The sequence below is a fragment of the Bos mutus genome, chromosome 16 (assembly GCF_027580195.1).
Source record: "Bos mutus isolate GX-2022 chromosome 16, NWIPB_WYAK_1.1, whole genome shotgun sequence".
NCBI lineage: Eukaryota > Metazoa > Chordata > Mammalia > Artiodactyla > Bovidae > Bos > Bos mutus.
In genome coordinates, this window is record NC_091632.1 from 52,365,499 (window position 1) to 52,386,549 (window position 21,051).

The 21,051-nt window shown below is 37.1% G+C and overlaps 1 protein-coding gene across 10 annotated transcripts in view; it reads left to right on the forward strand.

The window, feature by feature from the left end:
- SDCCAG8 (SHH signaling and ciliogenesis regulator SDCCAG8) overlaps nucleotides 1–21,051 on the forward strand; it is a 250,331-nt gene that overhangs the window by 137,950 nt on the left and 91,330 nt on the right. The window lies entirely within an intron of this gene.

Here is a 21,051-nt window from a genome sequence, read left to right on the forward strand (position 1 = left end):
TGTCATAAAACTTTAGTGAACACATAGCTCAGCCCTAAATTACAATAATACATTTTAGGTAGTAAACATTGAGAAATTTGTTATATTGAAAACACATACAATATGCATAAATATACAGACACAGAGAAAAAATCAAACTGAGATTGTAGGTGTTTCACAGTACCATATAGATGGTTTCTTTTCCTTTCAAGTTTTAGTACAATTTTACAGTTTTCAGATCAAGCCTTTGGGTTTGTTCAATTCTTAGAGTTTTTCAGTTTTTAGAGAGAACTTTATCTAAATATCTACGTAAGTTTATAAAATTTGGTTTATTCATAAATTAGAAAAACACTGGTCTTCTAATCATAGTAAAATGTTGAATTTAAACTATGAAAGGGGACTGATCCCTTTTACATTAAATATGACAATGTAATTCTGAGCACGGTATGATAACAGATGGAGAAAAGCACCACTTGAACAGCCTGCATTTGGAGAAAAAAAATATTCTAGAGGTTGTTGAACCTCCCGAAGTTTTCAGTTAGTGTTAAGATGCCTCTAGTTCTGTTAAAATCAAACTTTGTTAAAAAACATTTTGTTATGATAATATTCCAAATGGTTTGCCAACTTCCCTTTTAAACAATGAACGAAAAGAGAAGAAAGGAGGAGAAAGAGAGAAAGGAAAAAAATGAAAGAAAGAAAATAAATTATTTATACACATGTGATATCTGGAAAAATCCCAGTAGTTGAAACACTTTATTGAGAAAAAAATTGCTTAATACTGCAGAATAATAGCCATTCTTTTAATGCCCATTTAAAGTATTTCACTATAGAAGTGAGAACATAATGATAACATAGTTCCTATGGTTATTTAATCTTAGAAGTTTCAGAATTTAGCTTGATCATGATATGTAATAGTTTTTCTTCTCTGTCAGACTTCTATTGAGAACCAACCATTTGTGTGCTAAGTACTACTAACCCACAGAAATAGGACAGCTTTTAATGTCTCAGTGTGGCTGAACTTCAATAAATAAATATTAATGCTGGTTTTGCCTGCTTTGCCATTCTGTCTTATTCAGAGAGTTAATTTCTGAAGTCAAAGTCCATAGAGAGTTTTCCTGTGCTGTATCAATTTGTACTGTCTGACAAGATCCATTTCTTGCAAGTAGAGCATATTAAGATGCAGCAACTGCTGAAAATGGACTGGTGGTAACTAATTCCTTTGTTCTTAAGAAAAACGGTTTTGCTTGGATCCATAGAAAGCTTTTTCTATTGAGCTTTATTTACTACAAGTCTACAGAAATTTAACTTAGTTTTATAGAAAATAAAGCTTAATTATCTATTTTCTAAATGCAGTACTCTTTTGTAAGCATTTTACACTTAGTTTATGTTCATGTTTTATAAAATCCACATTCATAAATTTAAAGATGACAATAAAAATGAAAGGAACTGTATATATCTCTGTTTTGCATAGAAAATGACTTGCTTGTTGGACTAAATATTTCTGATACACAATTTGGGTTTTATTAGCGTTTGCTTCCCTTCACCATTCTTTATTGATTTATATACTCAAGTGTGTGGCTGAGAAATTTCATATATTTTGTTTTTAGCTGAAATAAATAAATCTAACAAGGTAACACTTCATTTAGCCTTAATTTAAATATTTTGAATGTCATATCCTAAACAAAGTTTAAAATTAAATATGAAGAAGATGCTATAAAACAGTGATAAAATAAGGATTTCAAATCTTCTAGGGCAAATAAAATTTTAAAATGAGTAGAAATTTATAGGTCAATCTGTCACTTCTTTTGGAATTTCCCTTTTTTATCTAGTTGGACTTAAAAATAGAAAACAGAAATTCAACATTTTTTGAAGGACTCAATTAGTAAATATACCATCCACTTATTTAATGAGTATTTATTGAGCACCTACTATCTTTTACATGCATTGGTTGGCCCTGGACATAGAGAAAGAAAAAAAACTAAGTTCCTATCCTTAGGTTGTTCACATTCTACAAAGGAGCCAGATCTATATATGTAATTACAGTAGAGTGTGACAACAGTGTAATGAGAGAAATTAGGATTGCCACAGAAGCACACAGGAAAGAGAACCATCTCATTCTATTAATTGGAGGTGAAGGAGACAGGGAAAGCTTTCTGAGTTCATGAATAGGAGTCCTCAAAGTAGAGAAGGGTGGGGCAGACACCCCGAGTAGAGGGAACAACATATGCAAAGACGTGAAGATGGGAGAGAATGTAGACTCTACAGTTACCTTAGGTGTTTGGCAAGAGAGGGGGAGGGACCAGAGGAAGGGTGTTGTGGGCCATATTCTGGAATGTTGGCCATTCTGAGAATAAGGGATTACTCTTAATGTAATATTTTAATCAGGGCTTCTAACATGATCAATTTTGGGGGTTAGGATCCCGACTCAGACAGCTGTTTAGAGTGAACTTGGAGAGCTGATGTAGGAGACAAGAAAACCAGTTAGGACAGAGTTGGTAACTACAGCCCATAGGCCAAATCTGGTGCATCATCTGTTTCTAAAGTGATCCATGAGCTAAGAATTTTTTTTTTAAATATATTTTTAAATGACTGGGAAGAAAAAAGAAAAATAATATTTTATAGCACACAAAAATCCTAAATAAAAATTTATTGGACACAGCCATGATTATCCTTTGTGTATTATGTGTAGCATTTCCATGGCAGAATTGAGTATGATCGTCAAAGCCTAAAATATTTATTATGATGATTCCTGACCTAGAAGATTGGGATGGGGGGAGGGAAGGGAGGGAAGGGCTATGTGTAGAATTATGACTGATTCATGGTGTTATACTGCGGAAACCAACATAAAACTGCGAAGCAATTTTCCGGTTAAAAAATTTTAAAAAGTTCAAAAAGATGATTCCAAAGCTTCTAGCCTGTGTTAAGTGGATGATCCTTTAATTCAACTAGGGAATGTTAAAGGAGTAGCAGAGGAAAGAATATGCTTTATTTCGGAGCTCTGATGAAGATGTCCAGTGTAGATCCAGTGTGAGGAGAAAGATCATGACAGAGGTTTAGATCTGGATGCTTTTACATAAAGATATTATAGCCAAAGGAGTGGGTAGAAGCACATAGAGGGGACCATGTTTTTAAGAACTGTGGAAGAATAGCCAAGGAAATGAAATGGGGCCTTCAGTGTATAAGAAAAGAATAAAGTGTGGTTCAGGTATACTTTTGGTGAAGTAACAATTAAAACCATACACATGTTAACCAGGGTGGTGGGGAGGGGGCGGGCAGGTATCCTAGGACTGAGGAAACTGAGTTTTGGTATCTTCACCCAGGCACTCAACTGTCTTTGCAACTTTTAACAAATTACTTAATTCTTTGGATGTGCATACTCACCTGTAAAGTTAGGCTAGACAAGATGATTTCTAAGTTTTCTTCCAACTCTGATAGTCAAAGAACATGAGTTAAGACAATGTATTATTAAATTCCTGTTTCTGTGCATTAGGTGCTTAAATTGCTTGGAGTATCCTTTGCTCAAAATGTTTCCTTAGTTTGTGAAGTTCAGAGAGATTTCATAGAAATGTCCTTCATACCACCATTTACATTCATCATAATTTAGCCTTTGGTGACTTCTCTTAAGGGTTATGAAAATACTCTGCTAACATCCTTCCAATCTCTTTTGCCAGCCACTGCTGTGTATATTCATAAGCACTGTCTTGACTCAGTCATGGAATCCCATGAACAGAGGAGCCTGGAGGGCTACAGTCCACGGGGTCGCAAAAAGTCAGACATGACTGAGCAACTGAGCACGCATGCTCACATGACAGGCTCCCAACCTTCTAACTTTATTTCACTGCTACCAGTTCCATCCTCTCGCATACTGATTTGCAGCATGTGGTTTAAGCAGATGCAGACCTCCTTTGACTTTTGGTCTCTCCTCTGCTTTTACTACTCTGTAAACCCAGAATTACCCCTTGAGCTTCTTTAGCCCTATTATAATCTTATTTTCCAGGTTTCCCTGAAATCTTAATTTTTCCACTGTAGTCCACCCTGAGGACCCATGCTAGAGGGAGCACATCTCCCTCTGAATCCTCCTTCCCACTTAGAGCTGAAGGCACTTGCTGCTACTAAACAAATTCCTCAAAACAGGGAAAATGAACATCTGAAAAAATAAATTCATACTCTGAAGATTTTTATGTATCTGCTTGTCTTCTCTTCTGTGATGTACTGTTCTTCAAATGGGAGGAGAGATCTTATTACAGTTCTCAGAGCACCTAGCTTAGCTCTTTGCAAAGAGCTGGAGTTCAATCAGTCATTATTATAAGAATGGTTAATACAAGTTTATGACTGTTTATTCAACCCCAGTATTGATGTGTGTGTATATATATATATCTACGTATTCTCAGATATATCAGGTAAAAAATATGAGATGGAACAAAAATGAAAAATTTTTTGGGGAATTTTTCTTGTACATATTATACTATGTTATGATTTTATAACTTTTGTTCATTTTTAACTTAGTATGCACATATATGTTTAAGTATAGTCAAATCAAATGATAACCCTTCTAACAACTCAGTAGGTTTGGTAAAGTGCCTCTTACCTTACTTGAAAACCTTACACACACACAGAATTTTAAACTAGAGATCTCCAAAATTAAAAGATAGTCCCTCTGAGAGTGTTTGAAACCTGTGCCTGATAAACATGATCATTAAACATACATAGTCTGCTGCTGCTGCTAAGTCACTTCAGTCGTGTCCGACTCTGTGCGACCCCATAGATGGCAGCCCACCAGGCTCCCCCGTCCCTGGGATTCTCCAGGCAAGAATACTGGAGTGGGTTGCCATTTCCTTCTCCAATATACATAGCTTAGTATACATGAAAACAAAAGCAAGGCTACTCCCTTCCCACTTATATCTTTGCTAATAGTAATCAAATAACTTCTTTCTTTTCCATAACAAACTTCCAGCTATGTTTAAAAATATATGTTCATGTATTTGCTCACTCTCCATGGAACATTTCCTGTTACAAGACACTATCCTAGGGATGGTGGGAGACATAAATATAAAATAGCTTCAGATGCTGCCCTTCAGAAGCTTATAGGCTAGTGGGAGCAAAAAGAAAATACACAAAGAGTTGGTAAGATAAATGATAAGATCCAGAAGGGATTTTTCAGATAAAATATTATGCGAACAGAGGGACAGATAGTTTCTTATTATCCTTGGTAGCATTTGGATATAGGAAAATGGAAATGAAGGACATTTCATGGGAAATTCCAGGGGCCACTGGCATTTGGGAGGTACACATATACATATATGTGATAAAGTTAAATACATACAAGTAACAGTCAGCTTCCCTGATAGCTCAGTTGGTAAAGAATCCGCCTGCAATGCAGGAGACCCCGGTTTGATTCCTGGGTTGAGAAGATCCCCTGGAGAAGGGAAAGGCTACCCACTCCAGTATTCTGGCTAGAGAATTCTATGGATTGTATAGTCCATGGGGTTGCAAAGAGTCGGATACGACTGAGTGACTTTCACTTCACTTTCACTTTCATTTTCATCCGTCTTCTGAGGTTAAGAATACCTTCATTTTGGGTCTGCCTGGTACCATGCCACATGTAGTGGCTTTAAAAAAATAATAACAGAGGTATTAGCTAAAGGCAAGTGGCCATCACTTACTGAACCTCTACTGTGTTCTGGGAACTGAGCTGAGTGCTTTTCATTGAGCTCTCACAATAACCCTGTAAGATGAATACTATTATTTCCTTGTTTTACAGTGGATGCAACTAAGGCACAAAGAAGTAAAATGATTCATCTAAGGTCACACAACTGGTATATCTTTGAAACCCAGAAATTTGCCGGCAAAGCCTATATAGTTTCCATCAGGCTGTAGTTCTATGTGAGTTAGTAGGGAAATGGATTAATGTGATCATTTCCAAAAGACAACCAAGAAAACCAATAACATAAATTTATAATAGAGGTAAGTGTTAGCTGCTCCTTTATCAGTTCAGTTCAGTCACTCAGTCATGTCCGACTCTGCGACCCCATGGACTGCAGCACGCCAGGCCTCCCTGTCCATCACCAACTCCCAGAGCTTACTCAAACTCATGTCCATTGAGTCGGTGATGCCATTTAACCATCACATCCTCTGTCGTCCCCTTCTGCTGCCTTCAGTCTTTCCCAGCATCAGGGTCTTTTCAAATGAGTCAGTTCTTCACATCAGATGGCCAAAATATTGGAGTTTCAGCTTCATCATCAGTCCTTCCAATGAATATTCAGGGTTGATTTCATTTAGAATTGACTGGTTGTATCTCCTTGCAGTCCAAGAGACTCTCAAGAGTCTTCTCCAACACCACAGTTCAAAAGCATCAATTCTTTGGCACTCAGCTTTCTTTATAGTCCAACTCTCACATCCATACATGACTACTGGAAAAACTATAGCTTTGACTAGACGGACCTTTGTTGGCAAAGTAATGTCTCTGCTTTTTAATATGTTCCCTTATACGCTGATAAAAATACCAATTGATGAATTGTTGTCTTAGCTTGTGATTTTCCTAGGAAACAGTGTCCTTTGGCGCATCATTCACCTTAGTCATTTAATGTATTTTAATAAAGCTATCACTCTACTTCTTCATTTCTTTTGTACCCAAGAGAAAAGAGAGGCTTTTCTTAAAAAGTGGAAATTCCTTCACATGTTTGTTTTTGACATGTCCAAACATCTTTAAAAAGCTATAGAATTTTAAGTCCCTCTCACAAGACTACCACTTACATACATAGTGGACAGATTATATAAAGTGATATTACATATTTAAACAACCATTTCTGAATGCTTGTGTCATTGTTATTAAATACTGATTGAGGCAATCACTCTTCTCCATAACTATCATGTGTGTATTGAAACACAGTCTTTGGAATCCTGTATCTTTTTCTCAGATCTAATCTGGAGGGAAATTACTACAGGAAGTCTTCCCTGTTTATTTTCCAGAGAATTTAGAAATTGAATTGCACAAAATGCAAAAGGGGAGTCAAACTGCCAGTAATCCTGCAGGTTCCAGCTTATATCAGCAGAGCTGCCTTTAAAATGTATATTTCCCCTTTAACATAAATAATGTTTTCAATGATATGTACTTCGAAGAACTTCTCAGAGCAGGAATCTAAGGGCAGTTCATGATATGAGTAATTATGCTATGACATACTTTTGTGATCTAGATCGGAAGATTTAACCTTATGACCGTGAGATGTAGAAACTTGAACTTTAGTATTTGTGTCTTTTTGAGAGTGAAAAAGTGTAAGAGAGGAGTCACCAGGTTATCCAATTATGATGGGTGCTTTAACTTTGGGAGGATGATTGTCTTCCATTCCAGAGCCTTTAGCTTCCAGGTAGTAACCGTTGGTTGGGCTTTCCCAGTGGCTCAGTGGTAAGGAACCCACCTGCAATCCAAGAGACACAGGAGATGTGAGTTCGATCCTTGGATCAAGAAGATTCCCCTGGAGGAGGGCATAGCAACTCACTCCAATGTTCTTGCCTGGAAAATTCCATGGACAGAGGAGCCTGGCGGGCAACAGTCCATAGGGTCTCAAAGAGTCGGACACAACTGAGCACAAGTACATTCCTGAATGTAGTGGTTTGACTTCTCAGATTGCCAGTATGAGTGAGGACTCTTTGGTTAAGGTCAACAGAAACCCCAAAAGGGAGAATTGATTAGTTTGATGACCAGACCATGTAAAACCCAGGTGTGGCTGGGGCCTCAGGGTTTCTTGGACCAGGGACTCAAGGCAGCACTGGAGGGCAGTCATTTGCTGTCAGTCGCAGGGCTTGACTTCTGTCTGAATATTGGCTCATTCTTTCAGGTTCTTCCATACCATGGAGCCACATCCCTCAATCTGAACTAAAGATAGAGGAGATGCCTTGTTTTCAAACTGTAAGAATGTGATTTCCTGGCTCCTCCACTTCCCATTTGAAACCTTCAGTTCAAATTTCAAAACTGAGTCCTGTGCACACACACCATTTTGGGTCCTGGGGCTGGCAGCCTCAGCAAAACCCCAGGAGTGAAGGAAGAGAGTTGCACTAAGCAAGTGGGGAGGTTGTCAGAGATCTCGACTAAATATAAGAACAGAGGTCCCTTCTATGTCCTCTGTTGTCTTTTTAGCAATCTCAGCTTTTTCCTTTGGCTAAGGGATGATTGGGAGTGGAAAGAAGAGAAAGAAGAGTACCTCTCTGTCATGTTGGCTTGAGAATGATGTTCTCCACTTTCAACATAAGTCCAAGGAGGCATGATCAGTTCTCCACAGGGATGCTCTGTGGTTCTGTTTAGAGAACTCTTAGAATATAAAAAGAGAGATGTAAAGCATGCATGGATGAATGTCTAGCACGTGCCAAGCACTGTGCCTGGCTTCAGATAACAGTGGTTTAGTAAATGTGGTCCGTGGTGGGTTGTGTGTTACTACTCTGTGGCAAGATAAATCCAAGATGAGAGTGTTTGGAAATGTTTTTATAATTTTAAATTGCCACAGCATCCACGTGCAAGATCAGTATGCTTTGGGTTTTTTTTTTTTTTTGTATCTTTATTTTTTTTCTAGTATTTCTTTTTTTCCATCTTACAAAGTTAATGCTTTGCAAAAGATTAGATATTATTTATAAAAATGATATTTTACATAAGAAGTTTGAAACACCCTGCTTTCTCAGTGAGAACGACAAGTCTGAAGAAGCTGAGTCTTGGAAAAGGGAACCAAAAAAGTCACACAGCAGGAAAGGGGAGTGAGAATAAAGGAGGCAGAGTTTGCATTGGATCCATCAAACTCTAGAACCTGTGATCTGGAATTTTACACAATTTTACACAAATAAGTGTAAAAACATATTTAAGAGCTAAATAGGAATACTTTGGGGATTGTAAAGTGTCAGTTCATGGGCCAGGAAACACTCTTTTTCAGGTGACAACTAGCTTGGGTCAAAAGACCAGGCTTTCAATATCTCTTCTTTTGAAGGGAATGATATAACATTGACTTGTATGCTTGCTATTCCATAGTGAACTGTATTTTTTTTTTTCCAAATTATTGAGGAATTTTTAGCCTAAAGTTTCCATTTAAAAGTTCAGCTCATTTTTTTTTCTTATACTCCTTTCATGAATAAATTAAGCAGAGAACGTGTCAAAAATAATTTTAAATGGATATATGTGCAACCAACATCTTTAAGTCTTGAAATAGACGGCCTTGGTACTGTTTTAAATTGCGTCCTCCTTTTCTTCCCTCCTCCCCACCCCCCACCACCCCCCTCCCCAGTATCAGAGGGAGCAGGCTGTCAGGGAGCCTGGAAAGACACGGCATTTCATTGTGCTCTGATGGATGCCACGTTGCCTGAGTCCACTCTGCTCCACCTGTTTGACTGGCTAAGAATCCTCGTATAGGTGTGGCCCAGGGCAAGAGAGGTTAGAGTCAGAGGCTACCAGAGAATGGTCTCTGCGGGTTCTGCTTAACGTTTGTGAAGCCCAAATGTGAGTGCAATGAACATCCACACTGGGGATGTACTCTTCTCCCTGCCACACAGGCCCAGAGCCTGGAGCGTGGTGGCGGTGGCTGCCAATTCATTTTCTGAGGAAGCCCAGAGCAAACCGAGAAAGTATTACCCACACCACTCGCCTGACTCAAAACACTGAACATCAACCTCAGTGAAAATAGGAGGAAAAAAGCAAGAGCAGAATTGTTATCCTAGTAGTCCTCGGTCTAAATATGTCTCTGCAGGAAAGATCTGCTGTCCAACGCTAATTTAAGGTAAAAGAAGTATTTAAAAAATCACCAACTTAATATTAGGCATAAGCCACTTGTTATTTAATGTCTCCCTGATACCCACAGAGTGGGTGAATGTATACCCACTATACCCAAGGTAAGGGTGAATATTGGTTGGTAAATCCTGGAAGCAAAGCTCATTTTAAGGATCCTGAGGAAAGAAGAGGCTTGGAGTACAACCAGTCTCCCCAGTGCCTGTCTCGGGCCTTGTCTCATGGAGGACGAGGGCCCAGTTCAAGTAAGAAAAGAAAGTGAAGTCCCTCAGTTGTGTCTGACTCTTTGCATCCCCATGGACTGTACAGCCTGCCAGGCTCCTCCGTCCATAGGGTTTTCCAGGGAAGAATACTGAAGTGGGTTGTCATTTCCTTCTCCAGGGGATCTTCCTGACCCAGGGATTGAACCCAGGTCTCCTGCACTGCACACAGACTTTTTACCATTTGAGCCACCAGGAAGCCCAGTTTCAGTAAACAAACTTTTATTAAACTACCACTCCATTAGACAGGCCAAGCAGAGGAGACAGTGCCCTGAACTCAGGAACTCAGCATGGGAACCAGAGAGGTCAGAAAATGTGTAGAAGCAGCATGTGGAGCAGATGTCCAGCTGAGCAAAGACTGCTTCACCTTGGCTCTGTGTGACCGCTCTCCGCCCAGCAAGCTCAGGTCACCTGTGGGAGGGCTGAGCATGCCTCTCTCTGACCAGGTGGTGGAGAGGTGGAGCACAGGGAAGGTACCAGTATCTTTTAAACTCATTCCTTTGAAACCAATGAGTGACTACCTCCAAGGAGTGTATTGTAGACCAGGGGACTTACCAAAACAAGGCACCCTGTGTTAGAGAGTAGTTATAAATATAACTGTACCCATAAAAGAATTATATAAAATAACCTAACAATTCACTTTTGGAATATATGCAAGAGAGAGAGGTAGGGGGCTGTTCAAGACAGAACCTTAAAAGTGGGTTTTAGCAGTGTTCAAGATTTTCTGGTTTTTCAATAGCAGATCTGAAGTGTGATTCACCTGCCTGGACATAGTTCTGTTTCTGATTATCTTCCATCACCCTGGGAAGTCTTACCACACTTTATTTCCCAGAGATCTTAACTGTGATTTTATGAGGATATATATGAGTATGAAAATCATCTAAACTAATACAGGTTTCTGTAAATCTGAGGTGTTGCTCAGCCATTCAGGGACTCCAATGCTGTAAGTATGAATTCATGTAAAATAAATGAATTATCGGTCACAGTGTGTTGCTCAATCTAGAAAATGTTAGGGCAGTGATCTCATTACTCAAGTCCTTTGTTGCAAGGTGGTGGTGTTGACAAATTAGGGATACAAAGAGCGTACATTGTTAAATAATACGACTCCCTATTTTCTGAATCTTAGGTAGCCCTGTTGGTCTTTAGAGGAAAAACCATCTTGCCATTCCTGATATTAACTGTTTGTTAAACAAGATCTAATGGAAACAGTTCCTCAACCTAGGGGCTCTTCAAGCTCTGCTTTTTTGCACTGGTGGCAGTTCTCTATTCTTAGCCTGTTTCTGAAATAAGGCATTTATTTATTCACAATCATTCACAATTGACATAATCATCAATGTTTGGTTTGAGGAGAGATGGTAATTATATTAAGGAATAATAAAATTCATCTACGGTGAAAATAGAGCTCATGGTGGAACGGTAGATGAACCCAGACTCAGATCCTGCACTCCGATTAACTCACACAAAGAATTATCTGAAGAATTATCTGTTAAAAGTGGAAGAAAGAATGACAGCATGAGACAACTCATGTAACTAATAAACTTTTTAAATGCTGTTTCATATGTTTGCTTTTCATTAAATTCAGGAATGATTGCAACTATGTGGTTGTGATTCAGTCAACATTTATTCCTATCTGTTTTTCATATACAAAGGCTTAGGGATGCCAGAAAATAAACTGTTAACGGAGAATTAACTTCTTTGGCATGCTTTCATACTTATCTTCCAAATTAAAGAAAATGAAATGGGCAGAAACAGAGTGTAGATTACCTCCTTTTTGTCAAAAATGGTGGGAATTTGAAAATTAATAATAAAAAAGGGAACAGATGCAGTAACATGCCAGAGGGAGATTAATGTGGAGAGTAAAATCTGTGAGCAACAAAACTGAAGCAAACTGAATCAGTGGGAGGTTGTTGTACAATCAAAATCAGGATAAAAGAGAAATTACAAACAACCCTGCACTTGTCAAAGTAGTAGTAATGAAATCCTGACTCTGCCAGCAGTGAGAACCTGTGTTAGCACTTTGGGGTAAGGATGGTAGCCGGGTGCCAGGTAGGAGGGCAGTGTTAGGTTGCTGGGCAGCAGCCATCTTGTGTAGAACAGATGGCACCGAAAGCTGGCAGGGGAGGGGCTCCTTAGCAGAACTAATCAGACAGTAACAGATAGGGCAGCTGGGAAGACTGACCACAGAGAGAGAATCTGCGGGGTAGCCGAGTGCCATGATGTTTGCAGTGGTGTGCCCATTGGTCTGAGATAAGACCTTGCAACGTCTTTCCCATCTAAGGAAGAACTGAAACTTTTGTTCAAAAAGAAAAATTGAATTGAATTGCATCACATTGGGGGTGGGGTGAGTATTGGGCAGAGATTGAGAAAGGAAGAATTGTCCATCTCAGAATGGTTGTGTGAGTTTTCAATCCCAGTTTTCACAGAACTTTAATTTTTGCAGTTTGTATGGTTCTGCCATCCTCATGTGTATAGTGTGGCACGTGGAACAATCACTTTATATATTTTACATACCAAAGATTTTACAGTATCAAGGCTATAGTTAAAATTAGAAAAGACTTTTTGATGATTTCTATTACATGTCTTTCACTAATGCAAACCAAAAACAACCGTAAGATCCATGCCCTTGTGCTTAATAATTTCTTATAACCTGATTTAAGCCATGTTTGATTCAGAGCCACTTGCCCTTCTTTTTTCCCCTGTGTAATTGTGGATTGAACATAAAAATGTAAGCATCATTCAAAACCTTAAACCTTAAAACAAAAATCGAAGTAAGTCATTCTGAAAGAAATGAAAGAGAAAACTGACCTGGTAAATTTCATAACTTACTAAGGAGCCCATTATTTTTTAAATATAGAAGTGGGACATTCATGTTAAAACTATTACTTTAACAAAGAAATCCAGATCGCCTACATCTGTTTTTGAGCTAGTATATTTCTTTCTTTGCAGAAGGTTTGTAGCTTGGCTCAATTTATTCATTTTGAAGGGGGAGGGGGAAACATTACCAGGATTTGAAATAGGTGGTATAACATAGCCATATGCTATTTATGCAGCGGTTTCTGCAATAAATCTAATTTGGTGCTGTCAAAAAATTAGACTTATTTGATATAGCAGCACATTAGTAAATGATTGTGGCAGATTTAAAGTTGTCATTTAGTCTCCTCTTACTTAACAGAATCTTGCAAATCCGTTTCTCCCCCTTAATCAACTCTAGGAAAATGTCTCAGTTCTTTGTCCTGCAGTCCTGCAAATATTTCCACATCTGAAAGAAGGTCTTGCCTTAAGGTAATTGAGGAAGGGGGTGGCAGAATGGATATCCTCCGGTGTTAAAGGACTTCATGAAATATAAAGGCAGAAAAATCAATAAACCAGAGAAAAATAATAGTATTTTAATCATTTTCAATTCTTAGAAAAACAGAACTATGTCTCCTTCAGAATGTAGATAAATTAAGGTCAGTTCTTCGTTAAGGAGTTTAAATATTTTACCTTCCATCCTATGTCCATATGCTGCTTTAGGAAAACTGACGTTAAGGAACGTGAACGACATCATCTCTTGGTCTTTACCTGGCAGTGCCCTTAGAAACGGCTTTCCTGTTCTCTAGTGCAGCCCGGCAGCATTGCTTCAAAGTCTCTTTATCTTTTCTGTGAAATTTGTGTTTCAGGTGTTGGTAGCAAACTATCTGAAACTTTTTCCTAAGTGTTTTCTGTGTAGAAGATAAAATAAGCATGCTATGTATTAGGCATATTAACATTGACAGTAGTCTTTGAATTTCTTAAAGTAGCCCATTTGTAGAAGTAATCATAGTATTATTTCCCTGTTCTTTTTCTTACATGTTTATGGAGGGGAATAGTGAGTGTGTTTGTGTGTATGCACATTCATACATCTGTGTGTGACTATAAGTGATGTTAAACTGAGTGGTTTTATTTGTTTATGTTCTTATACAAATTTTCCAAAACAGCCCTGCTAGTGTGTTTTTCAAATGCAATTTGCTAAAAATGAGGAGTTTCTCCACGGTAATTTAAGCAACCTCTATTAAACTAACATTTTGCTAATACTTATTTCTATCATATAGCAAATCAGACCACAGAAGTGACTAAATTACCAGTATTCTTTCCATGTGATTCAGAAGCAGAAACGCAGGGAACCAAACTACCATAAAGCACATATTACACTAAAGGGAAAAAGTAGCCAAAATAATGTTAACAAATTTGCTGGGTAAATTAGATACTATTTTTGAAATTTTTTCCACATGAAAAAGAATTATTTAGAAATTATATTTTAGGAAGATGAAAGAGAAAGCACCTCTAAGAATTCATATTTTGTGTTCAAAATCCATATGTTAAATTATATTATATATATATTACAGAAGAGTGATTTGTAGGATATAGACTATTTTGGATATTAGTAATAAAATTGAAATTAGAGCTAAAAAAGAATGGCTCTGCACTTGGATTTTAAGCTATCGTTTTTGGTTTTCATTTTTACTTTTATATTTGGTATTAAAATTATTTTCTTAAAAGACATAAAAATTGCTCTGATAAAGTCTTTTTAAGTAAATTACATTTAATCAGTCAGAACCTTAAGATTCAAATTTTTAATTACGTTTTTTAGAATGTTTTTATTAATAAAACCTGCTTTCAATTATATAGCAGTGAAAAGAATTTAATTTTTATCTTTTCTAAAAATAATTTAGTGAATTTTATAGGTTTGATTAATTTTACTTCATAAAAGCACATGTAATAACATTAAATCTTAGAATAATTCTCCCAAATTATAAAAGCAACATTATGAACAAGGTGTCATTTAGCATTATATTTGTAAAAATGCTTTGGTTAAAATACATTTTCTCCTAAAAAGTGATCTCTCTTTTTCTTACAAGAAATTTGAGTCAAGTCATTGATTTGTCTTTTGCTAAAGAATATGGTTGTCTAAAATACTGGTGAATAATTCAACATAAAGTGATTCATATTCAATTTATGAAGGTAGGATAAGTCTTTGATAGCTGTAGATGACACAGAATAAATTTAATTGAGAGTATCATTTTCATCTAATCACCTAATTTCCATGAGTTTATTTCTTTCACAAAACTAGCCTATTGATACAACTTACATTCTTTAGATAGATGATATGTTTGGCAGCATGTATTTGAGTATTATTTAAGCAGAGTTGTTTATTTTTTACATGATGGAATTTAAAATATCCATGAATTGATTTGTATATCATAGGTTAAAGTTTTCAAAGCAGTAATGGAGCTGTGTGTTAATATATAGCTTATAATTGAAATGGTACATATTTGTACATTTTAAGCATTTCAGTGTAAAATTTCTTAATTGGAATACTCTTTCCCTTGGCTAATTCATTAGTGAAAATATTTATTCCTCAAGTTAATGCTATATAGTATGAAGCAATTTTTACATAGTGTAAACTTGTTTATGATATTTTGATTTCACTTTAAAACTTTTATTTTGCTTCTTATACATATAGTTCATACTCGATATAATAAGAAGTGCAGACACACATGAAGGAGATACATATCAGCTGTCTGGTTTTACAAATGATCATTAAAACACTATGTCTTACTACTTTGACTCCAAATTATTGTCTTTCCGAACCCAAAAGTAATTTTCACAAGTACATTACACAACAGAACTTCATCTTCTGCTGGTTAGCAGTAGAGGATTTAAATCCATGCCGACAGTTCATTTGACAATGACCTTGAGGGGCTTTGCTTCTTGAAGAAGAAAGCAGAAGCTTGCGGTAAACAAAGTTCACTTCTGACAGATGGATTGAATGACAGAAAGGTTGCGAGTGCCAGAATAGCCCTGGCAGAGGAGGAAATGTTCAGTGGAATCCAACAGGAGAGGAGGTGTGAACAGGTGCAGGGTTGCTGACGGAAGGGGAACCAGATGGAAGGAGCCAGAGCCAGTTTATTTAAAGGAAAAGGCAGAAAACATTGCAAGGCTGTGCGATCAGTGGCTAAAAGTGTTCATAGAGGAAGGTAAAAATTCACAAAGCAAAACTGCACAGTGGGGTAGCTAACACTTAGCATAATGGTAGTAATTTGTGAGTTTAGTTTGGAAGTTGCAATTGAAATACATTCATCTTGGCTCTTGACACCATCAAGTATAGATATCTGAAAGTTGTTTATTTTTTTTAAGTTTCTAAGCTTTTTTTATCCATCCATTAATTTAATTTCTTCCAGCCAGAAGCTCCGTTATGATAATACTAAAATTGTGTCGTCAGCTAGGAAAAGAAAAAAAAAATTTTAAGTGAAGATTAACATTCCATTCAAATTTATCTCGTGATGCCTCAGTTTTGTTCACATATGGGAAGCGAATGCACGCACTGTTGGGTGGCATCTGTAATATCTAAGAAATTTGCAATGTTAAAATAGATGCCGTTGGTTGCTTTTGTTGTTGTAAGTCTCTGTTCATTTTGTGAAGTCCGGTTTGATTGTTTCAGTCAGAATAATGCTCTCTGAAATACATGCTTGCCTGCCACAATCTGCAGGTTAATTTCTGTTGCTGAGATTGTCCTGATTTTCATTGACTTTCAGTGACCTGCCTTCAGGCAGACACCTGCAAACTAAGTATCATTTACAATCCGAACAGTTTACAATGGAGCTAAGAGACTTTTAAACAGTTTTTCTTAGACCTATGAAAACGAAACCTTCTCTCTGCAAACTGAAGACATCTTGCTGATCATGTCTGGTCACATCATGCCTTCCGTTTATGTGGGCCCATGTCTTCCACTCTTGTCCTTGAAAAGTTCCTATGTTACGTTATTGATAAAAAGATGCCAATAGAAGAGCAGCCTTGAGAAAGCAATCACCAGGAAAAACAGTGAAAATGCACGATTATTTGGGGATCTTAAAGATCTAGTAATTTACCCACAAAACTTTCTGCATTCTTCTCACAAAGATTAAATACTCAGAGTAAATTCAGTGAGCACTGTGTTCACATTCCCTATCTCAGAGCCACCTGGATCAAATAGATTACATCTGATTAGCTCAGGGTATTTTGGGACACTGATTTTAGAGAAAATGTCTATGATCTATGACATGCTTTTGTCAGTGAAGAGAACGGAAATTTGATTAGCAGTTATAGAAGATGTATACTTACGTTTATATTGTTGGTAGAGATCAACACTTTTGGTCACTTTTGAGACTGGATGAGGCTATATACAACTATCCATTTGAAGGGAAAATAGTGATTTCTTCTAATAAAAGGGAATTGATAACCTCTGTGATTTTTTAAAACCAACTCTAAAATGTACTTCTTTCTTCCAACTCATCAAGAAGTTTTCATCCAATAGATATTCCAATTAATCTAAAATTTTACATAAAATTGATTAGAAGCTATTTGCTTTCATTATAATATACTGATTTTGCCAACTCTTCTATCATAGTGACTAAATACCTTTTGATAGTAATGTTACTAGCATGGTGCTGCTGTGTAAAATAATACCATAAAACTCACTTGAATTATGGAATTCAAATTGAAAAATAGTGAACAAAAACCACAACAATTAGTGTCATCATTTGATATTCATACTGCAAATCAATTTGCAAGCTCTTTATAGGTAGAACTAATAACTTTCCAGAAATATGTGAACTTAGTTGTACCAGCAGAGTGTTTTACATCATAGGGGTCTTGAAATTTTTTTTTGAATGAAGGGTAAGGGTTGATTGCTATTAAAGAGTTGTTCATTCAACATTTATTCATTTTAAAATATTTGCTTATTTATTTGGCTGTGCTGGGTCTTAGTTGCAGCACATGGGATCTTCAGCTGTGGCACGTGAGCTCTTAATGGAGGCATGTGAGCTCTAGTTCCTTGCCCAGGGATCGAACTCAGGCCCCCTGCACTGGGAGAGCGGGGTCTTAGATCCTGGACCACCAGGGAAGGCCCTCATTGAAAACTTATTGAGTGCATATTCTATTACAGCTATAGAGGGAACATTTAAGCACTGTAAAATTTTTAAATGAAAAGAGCATGATTCTTCTTTACAGATATCCTACAACCTAGTGGACAAGGTTTATGTAACTACATACTCTGTCTGTGTGTGTGTGTGTGTGTGTGTGTGTGTGTGTGTAAAAGCTAGAAAATAGCATATTTAGATTTATGAACTGTCCTGAACCCAAGATCATCTTAAATGAATGAATCAATGAAACTACCCATGTAGGCCAATACTCATTATGTGAAACCTGAGATGCATAGAAGTTCAGTGACATGTCCAAGGTCAACAGTCATTTAGTGGAAGCTAGAAGTAGAATCTCCATTTCTTTGCTTCTAATCTAGTGTTTCTCCCTGCCTTCCACATACTACTCTTTTGTATTAATTGATTATATAGCTTGTCTGAATAAACACATTAAAATCTTTCTGTAGAAATCTCAGATGACCTGTGGCCGAAAGGAAAACTAATTTCTTTTGGGGGCTCAGGCATATGATTACTGATTCTTGAAACAAAAAAGCAAGGAGTTTTAGCTTACAAACAAAAATTACAGCTTCTTGGAACACTCCTCCTAGGAGCTGTGGTAAAGATAGCTTCCTGGACACACTGCTTAGATGAGCACATTACTCACATTAACTCAATCTCCATGCAACCCTTCCAGGGTGATTCTACCATGAGTCCCATTTTACAGATAAGAAAGCTGAGGGGATCTGCAGGTTAATACCTTGACCAAGGTCACAGCACCACCACGTGGTGGAGGTGGGATTCACGCTTAGGCAGTTAGGCTCCAGAATAAGGTTTTATCCATTATGCTATTTGCCTCTGATGGTAGTGGGTGGTATGAAAATATTCCTTTTGGAAAGTTGAATTAAACAGGATTCCTGACAGTAGGGCTTCTCAGAGCCTTTAATATGCTAACACATAGTATGACTCTCTTTAGAAAAGAATTTTGTTTTCCCTATTTCCCAAATTTATATGACTTAGGGAAAATTTTCTTTTAAATCTGCACATATCTCCCAGAAAACACAAAATAATCTAAATCACCTAGTAGCAGGACATCTGAGAATTATCACGTGGGAATTGTTTTCTTATCTCATCCGTGCCTCTGGAACTTCCCTCTCTGTCCCCACCTCCCACCCTCGTTCATGAAGAGAGCAGGGTGGTGGTAACTTTCACGTCGGGTGTAATCAGTGCTCTGAAATGGAAGTGAGAGAGGGGAGACGTCTTTGACCGTCACTTGAACAGTTAGCTGTGCCAGAGTCACATCATAGCAAGTCCTTCCATATTTGCTCTTCCAGCTTTGCCTTTATATATGTCAACAGTTCTAGAAAATAAAATAAATTTGACGATTAAATAATTTGATGCCAATCAGCTAATTGAGTTGATGTGCCTTCCAAAGCTTGACTCTTAGAATAAGATTTCATAGAGTAAAACATGATGGGTACTTTTGGGTATAAATTATTTTAAGCAATTTTCTGCTAGGAATTATTGGCATGTATTTAAAGTCTGGGACCCTAAGTCAAACTCTGCGATAGATTTCATTCTCCCTCAGTTCTTGGCATACTGATATTCCTCCTTTCTGTGTGTATCCTTGCCCGTGTTCAGAAGAAAGGCAGCAAGCTCATGGGCAGTGCGCTCTAAAAGTTGAGAAGTTTAGCACTCATAATGTGTTAACGTTTCTATAAATACACTTGAAAGTGCCTAGAATTCATAAATATTTCAAGTGAGATTTTCTATAAATAATGATCTTGTAATGATATTGATGATTGGAATTATGATTCTCATGAGGGCTTACATGTGGTCCTGGCGTTCCCACTCACTCTCCTTTCCGGGTTCTCAAATGGTATTTCTTCCAACAAATAAACCCCACCAGTGTCTGTAGAGATTTGAAACCATTCAGTGGCTTATTTGTATTTCACGAAATGGAGATAATGTTTTGCAAGAAGTAAAAACTACAAGGCAACGGATAAACTCACCAGGCAGAAGGACAGTTTATTACACGGGTTGATAGCTTGACTGACTAATACTCTTGATAGACTTTGAAACTGTTAGTTTCTTACTATGAACAAGTAAAGAATGAATGATATGAGGATGATTGCTGAAGATTGAGTAAAAAAATCTGTGAGAGAGCCGATCTTAGAGAATCTGCTATTTCCCATTTAACAATTATACAAAGGCTATTAAATGATAAAGATTTTCCAATTATACATGCATTAACTTATTAGGAGCCTGTAATCCATGTATATAACTGGACATTTTTCTATCATTTGCCAGCTTGGCTGTGTGGAATAATTTTTAATATGCTTCATAATTTAATTTTAAATATGAATATGTATTTTGGGAGTTGCTTCAAACCAAATCTGATTTACAAAAAAAAAATTTAGGAAGCTTATATGGCTTACATTTGTATAATACGGTGAGTACTTCAGCTTTAGCTCTTAGTTTTCTATCAGAGTTCTTCTTTGTTTCTCCTTTCAAGCAATGATGACTGGATGACACAAATCAACTTATCAAGATAAGAAAATGTTATTTTAATAATTTTTGCTTTTTATAAAAATTATGAGATTTTATATCTTCATGATGTACTTAAAGTTAGTATGTGGTAACATGGTTGGTTTGATTTATGGAACATCAGAATTAAAAATGATGCTTTGCTTTAGGGAAGGAGGAAAGGAGTTTTGCTCAAATCCGCACACTTCAGTAGAAATAAGGGAGCCACAAAATGCAAACCACATATTTAAACTTTTCAAATAGTCATATTTTAAAAGAAACAGGGAAAGCTAATTTTAATAACATAGTTTACTTAACCCAATGTACAAAATAGTATCAACATGTAACCAATATAAACTAATTAGATATATCTTACTCTTTTTTATCCTTAGTTCTGCACAGAGGTCCAGACTTCCAGCAGGTCTCTCTTCAAACTAGCCACAGTTCGGGCGCTCAGTAGCCACATGTGGCCAGTGGCTGCCGTCTGAGCCACTGTAGCCCTTGACCTTTTGTTCCTCGGTTTTCCTGGCTTTCCCACAATGCCCACTGTAGATGGCAGCCGCGAACCCTAGAGTCTGTTGCTACAATAATTGGAATCATTCTGTAAAGTGAG